Source organism: Myotis myotis, unplaced genomic scaffold (assembly GCF_014108235.1).
Source record: "Myotis myotis isolate mMyoMyo1 unplaced genomic scaffold, mMyoMyo1.p scaffold_m19_p_19, whole genome shotgun sequence".
Lineage (NCBI taxonomy): Eukaryota > Metazoa > Chordata > Mammalia > Chiroptera > Vespertilionidae > Myotis > Myotis myotis.
Genome location: NW_023416323.1, coordinates 23,779,463 through 23,785,510, shown reverse-complemented (window position 1 = coordinate 23,785,510; position 6,048 = coordinate 23,779,463). Strand labels below are relative to the sequence as shown.

General features: G+C 43.1%; 1 long non-coding RNA gene across 1 annotated transcript in view; it reads left to right on the top strand.

Annotated features, from left to right (window-relative positions):
- The first annotated feature begins 2,623 nt into the window (after positions 1–2,623).
- LOC118674564 overlaps positions 2,624–6,048 on the top strand; it is a 65,462-nt gene continuing 62,037 nt past the window's right edge. Inside the window, exon 1 of the long non-coding RNA XR_004973666.1 lies at positions 2,624–4,203. This is a non-coding gene — a long non-coding RNA (uncharacterized LOC118674564). The remainder of the gene's footprint in view (positions 4,204–6,048) is intronic.

Genomic DNA, 6,048 nt, shown 5'->3' with positions numbered 1-6,048 from the left:
GACTGAGCTCAGTGTGTTTGGGAGCATCTGGAGGCCAACATCGAGGAGGAACACAAAGAGGTGAAGAGGGAGGGAGATGATATGGAAGGTTTGCTGGCGACCCAGTCAAGTTGGGCCTTGTCTATTTGTCTGAATAGAGTTCTGGGTACAGGACCTGGCACACAGCAACCACTCAGTAAATGTTGGCTATCACTTACGATGATTCATTATTCCCAGTCTTCAGTGAGGGAAACTGAGCTGTGTGAGTCACTTAGAACAGGGGTTTATAATCCATTAAGTGTTTAATACATGGTCCTTATCATTTATTATTACTGCTGCTGTTATTCCCAGACCACAGATGAGGAACTCCAAGGTGTGTGTTTCTCTTAGAACAGAGGTTTTTATGCAATAAATGCTCAATAAATGGTACTTATTATTTATTATCCTCATGACTATTCTTGATATTCCCGATTTAGAGATGAGGAAAATTGTGGCAGTAAATGTAGACAGTAAGCCCACAGTAAATGTTGGGTCTCGCCATTGTTGCTATTATTACCCCAGGTGCACAGATGAGGCCCAGGAGGCTTAAAACCTTGGTTTTAATGCCAATCTCCTGCCCCACGGACACTGTGCACCTGCTGCAGGTGAGCCTCCAGGAAACTTTAGTGTCTTCTTCATGATCCTCTCTGTGGCACACAAATGAGGATGGCCTGATACTCCACAGACATAATCACGCTTCTCCTCGGATTCAAATCCTGGCTCACTGGCTGAGTGTGGCCTCAGGAATTGTTTAATGTCTCCCAAACTCAGCCACCAAGTTTGTAAAATGGTCTTCCCAACTGCGCAGAACTTATTATACACCGGACCAACTCCCCACTCCTCCAGAAACCTCCTCTGAACCCTTAGATATGCTACATTGCCTCTCTGTGGTGCAGTACAGGAGACAGCTGGTGCGTGGGATTGTCTCTCCCTGACTGGACTGACTCTGAGGTGGATGGGCACGTCCACAGGGCACACACACAAAGAGCTGCACCCTGATCCCTTCTCTGTACATGTATCTCAATTTGTGGATGAACAGATCACATAGTCTTGCATTTCAGAAAATGTTAGAAAAAGTGTATTTGCAGGATGTTTGGAAATTCTCAGTGAAACCAGATTTCTTAAGTAGCTCGAGCAAAACCGTTGACTTTATCCCTGAACAACTAGATTAGCATCAAGTTTCTTCTAATGCCATTAGCAAGAGGCTCAAAATGCGTACACTGCAAAATTACCAGGCTTCCAGAATGCATTTTACATAACTGTCATGCCACCAAAACTGTTGCATGGCTGTTTAGGAGCAGGATAATCACATGTTCTTAAAGTTATATCCTACGGTTTATTTATTCAGACTGAAGAAGGATATGCCTTTGCAGTGGGGAGATGAGAGAGCTACCCTGAACCAGGGCCAAATTTAGCATCACCCGTTGTGGGACAGTTTGACCTTATCTTCTTCTTGGTGTGATGAGTGGGAGGCACACGTCATCACCCATGTTTAACTTTAATCAATAGGGAACCGACACAGTGAGGAGTGCTATGGGACAATTGCCCTGGACACTGGAAAGGAGTCACCGTCATGAAGAATAGAGAAGGCTCTGATGTACCAGTTTCCTATCACTGTGGTAAAAAACTGCCACAAACCTGGTGACTAACCAACACAAATTTATTCCTTACAGTCTGGAGGTCAGAAGCCTCAGCTCTGGAGGACTAAAGTCAAGGTGTCATTGAGGCTATGTTCCTTCTGGACGCTCTCAGGGGGAACCTATTCCCTACCTTTTCTAGCTGCTCAAGGCTGCCTGAAATCCTTGACTCCGATCACTCTGACCTCTGCTTCCATCTCGCATCTCCTTCGCTGACTCTGACTATCCTGCTTCCCTTTTGTAAGGGCCCTTGTGATGACATTAGACCAGGGGTGGGCAAACTTTTTGACTGGAGGGCCACAATGGGTTCTTAAACTGGACCGGAGGGCCAGAACAAAAGCATGGATGGAGTGTTTGTGTGAACTAATATAAATTCAAAATAAACATCATTACATAAAAGGGTACGGTCTTTTTTTTCAATAGTTTTATTCATTTCAAACCGCTGGCCGTAGTTTGCCCACGGCTGCATTAGACAATCAGGAAAATCCAGCTCAAGATGTCTACACTTACTTCCTGCATTCAGTGCCCAAAACTCATTCTCAGAACTTGGCTTCTTTGTGTCTTTCAGGTTCAAATGTGAATGGACCCGGGGAGCCCAGCATTGCCAAAGACTAAAGGGTGCACCTGAAAGAACTGAGCTAGAAAGAAACCAACTGTAAAAACAGAGGAGCCAGAGGAGAGACTGAAGGGGATGCATGCAGAACAGAGCCTGCAGCTGAGAGGGTGTGGCCAAGGGACATCATTAGATTCTCCAGGTAGATAATAGTTCCTCCCTCTGGGCAGGCAATGAATGACCTGGAGCCAGACTTCCTCCCTTAGAATCCCAGCTCTGCTGCCCACTAGCTGTGTGATATATATATATATATATATATATATATATATATATAATGAAATATTATTCAGCTGGAAAAAAAACCACACACACACACAAGAAAATCCTGTAATTTTGGGGACAATATAGATGAACCTTGAAGGCATTATGCTAACTGAAGTAAGTCAGACATATACTGTATGATTTCACTTATGTGTGGACTCTAAAAAAACAGCAAAATTTATTAAAGACATATTATTCTTTTAGGAGTGACCTTTGTAATAAAATTCTTACAATGAGAAATAAAAAACAGAAAAAGTCATAGAAAAAGAGATCAGACTTCTGGTTACTAGAGGCAGGGGCTGAGGGTAGGAGGAACTGGAGGAAGGTAGTCAAAAGATAAAAGCGTCCACTAATAAGATAAATAAGTGCTAGGGATGTCATGTACGATATGATGACTCTAACTAGTGCTTCTGTGTGATGTATAGCAAAGTTTAAGGGAATAAATCCCAAGAGTTCTTATCACAAGAATTTTTCCCCTTTATTCTTTCTTTTGTCTCTATATGAGAAGATGCATGTTAGATGAACCTAGTATGGTAATCATTTCACAATATATGTAAATAAAACCAGAAAAAGGAAATTAATCCACATGTAGGACAAAGTTAAACTATTTTGTAAGCCTCTGGAAACCATTTAACAGAAAAGGCATAATCTTGCATAATAGCAGATTGACTGAATACTCTAGAAATTTGCTGATTTAGCATTTAATTCTCACAGAGCAATTACTGGGAAAACAAGTTCTGTCAAGATAATATAATTAACATTGCTGCAGTATTTAGATTTTTAAAATCACTGCTGAGAAGGTAGATATGGCAGAGATAATAGATGAAATGTGTGTGTGTGTGCGTGCTGTGTATGCATGCAGCATGCACATATACGTACAACATATACATGCATACACACACAGGCACACACAGTGGTAATAAAAAGCCTTATTCTTTAAATATGTATTAAAAAGAAGGCAATAGCTGTCTCAGGAGAGGAAGAATCAACAACCAGTGGGTACCCCACAATCAAATTCACGAGAGTTGGAATTTACAAAGGACAACATGAAATTCTACTTCTCTCTCGACCAGGCCTCACAGATAAAGGTCTGGGAGAGCTGATTCAGTAAGAATTTTCCCCATTTGCCAGCTTCTGCCAGTTTCCCCAGGGTCCCTTCTGCAGGTTCTGGACTGAGGGGGTGTCCCAGAAGGTCTCATCCAGTCCCCTGAAACTGTAGAGGAAGAAAAATAATTTTTCCTTTATCTTTTATGGAGAGTGCCCGATGAGACCCCTTTTATACTGGGCACTTTGTAAGTGGATAAGCTCATCTAGGTCAAACATTCTCCACTGTGGCCACTCTAACTTGATTCTCTTTGATAAGGTAAACCTGCTTGTTCAGCCCTCACACCAAATATATTCACCTGAGGCCTCACACTGGCCCCACTCCGGCGTTAGTCAGACCCAGTCCCAGTCTGAGCCTGGACACAGTAGGTTTCCAAGTCAGACCCTGAACGCAGCAGGTGCCTAAGTCTGACCCAGTCTGGCTCCTGGGGTTTCAGGCCGCGCTCCAGGACAAGCAGTGCTCAGTCTGAAAGCTCCTATGCAGAGCTGGGAGCAGGATCCAGGAACCCCGGGGGCCTTGCCTGGCACCTCCAGAGGCAGCGAGAAAGCAGCGAGCCAGGGGCTCTGCAGGTACCTGTCCTGGTTGCGTTGTTCCTGGGGGCCGTGGGGTGTCTCCTTTGGTTCCCTCTTCTGAGGCCAGAACTGTTAAAAGATAAACTGGGGCATATTTAAAAATATGAGTTTATTTGAGCAAAAATCTATTTGAATCGGACAGCATCCCATCTAGCAGATAGAAAGGTGCTCTGAGGCCCTGTTCAAAATGAGAATTTTGAACAGAAGGAGGTGGAACAGGGGAGTTTACCAGGCCAAAGGCGAGTGGGTTACGAAAGTCCCCTTTCTTTAGGCGCCCGGTGGTCCATCAGACAGAAGGCCTAACAGTGCTGCTCAGGTGGCTCCGGGCTGACTGGCTAAGATTTCACCCCTGGTTTTGCTGAAAATGCAATCAGTTACGCCTTGGTTTGGTGGCATGGGCTTAGCCTAGGCCCATTTTGGGCCTGTTGTCCTGTTTTAACAAAGGCTAGGGGCATTTTCCTTGTGAAAAAGCTAGGCTGGAGGTGACATCCTGGGCATTTGAAATGGCAGATGCAAAGTTTTCTTTACCTATCATCTAAATGCATGTAGGTTCCACGTGTTTCTGCAGATGTTGTGAAAAATACCGCTTTTTGGTTATTGCTTTATTTCTACACCTGACGTAAGTTTTTATTAACCAAGTGTTTCGGTGGACCTCATGAAAAATACAGCTGGTTGGTTATTGATTTATTTCTGCACCTGAAGTAAATTCTTGTTAACTATCAATCTTAAAATACTGCTTTCACTTATAAAGAGGCTCAAATCAGATGTGGTAATTCTTTCTGTTGAAGAAACATGAGTGATTCATATATATAATTCATTATATATCCATGATTTCATTAACTTCTTGAAATAATAATGTAAATGAAAGAGGTAGATATGACAGAAACTATGAGATTCTCCTTGTAGTAGGAAAAATTCTAGAATGACGCTGTGATCCAAAGGCATGTATAATCCATCCTCTTGATTGGGGCAGGTCTGATGTATGTTACAGGATGCCACGCTGTGATTAGATGATGCTGTATGCACAGCTGACTTCATGAAAGGGTAACTAGCCTCGGTGGGCCTGACCTTTTCAGGGGAGCCCTTCCTTAACAGGGACTGCGTGCTTCCCGGCCAAAGACACTCAAGGCCTGAGAAGGATTCAATACAGGGGTGTTCTCCCTTTCTGGCTTTGAAGCTCGAGGGGGCCACATGACAAGGAATGCGGTTGCTTCTATGAGCTGACAGCCAGCAAGGAAGTTTCTCAGTTTCATTGAATTATTAATTTTTTTTGCATCAGGCTTGTGAAACATTCATTGTGAAGGCCTGCTAGTAAATATCTCAGGCTTTGCAGCCATGTCTGTCTCTATCACATGTTTTCTTTTTCCCCCTGTCCTCCCCTTTCTTCCTTCTATATTTAAAATGTAAAAAAATCTTCTTAGTTTAAGGACTGAACCAAAAACAGGTTGTGTCTGGTTTGCCAGCTTCTGGTGTAAACAATCAAAGTAAATTAAGGCCTAGATTGCAGTGTTGGCCGATTTCTGCCGTGTAAATACACCATGGTTGATTTCAGGCTACCAACATGAAGTGTCTTCACTGTCAGAAAAGATACGCAGTAGCGCCCATTGTATAGTGTTTCCAAGAACAAACAATAGGAGTAAATAATCACGGGAGCGTAGACAATAGTAGAATATAATGACATAATTAAGGAGGGTTGAGTTTTGAGGATCTGCTGCCCTTGTTTTTAACATAATGAGTTTCTGTACTTTAATTTTTACTAAAGGCTGTGTTTAATAACCAACACATGTAATTCCTGAAACTCATGAGCAGGTCCTAGCCACCTCCAGCACCGTACTGCTCGTG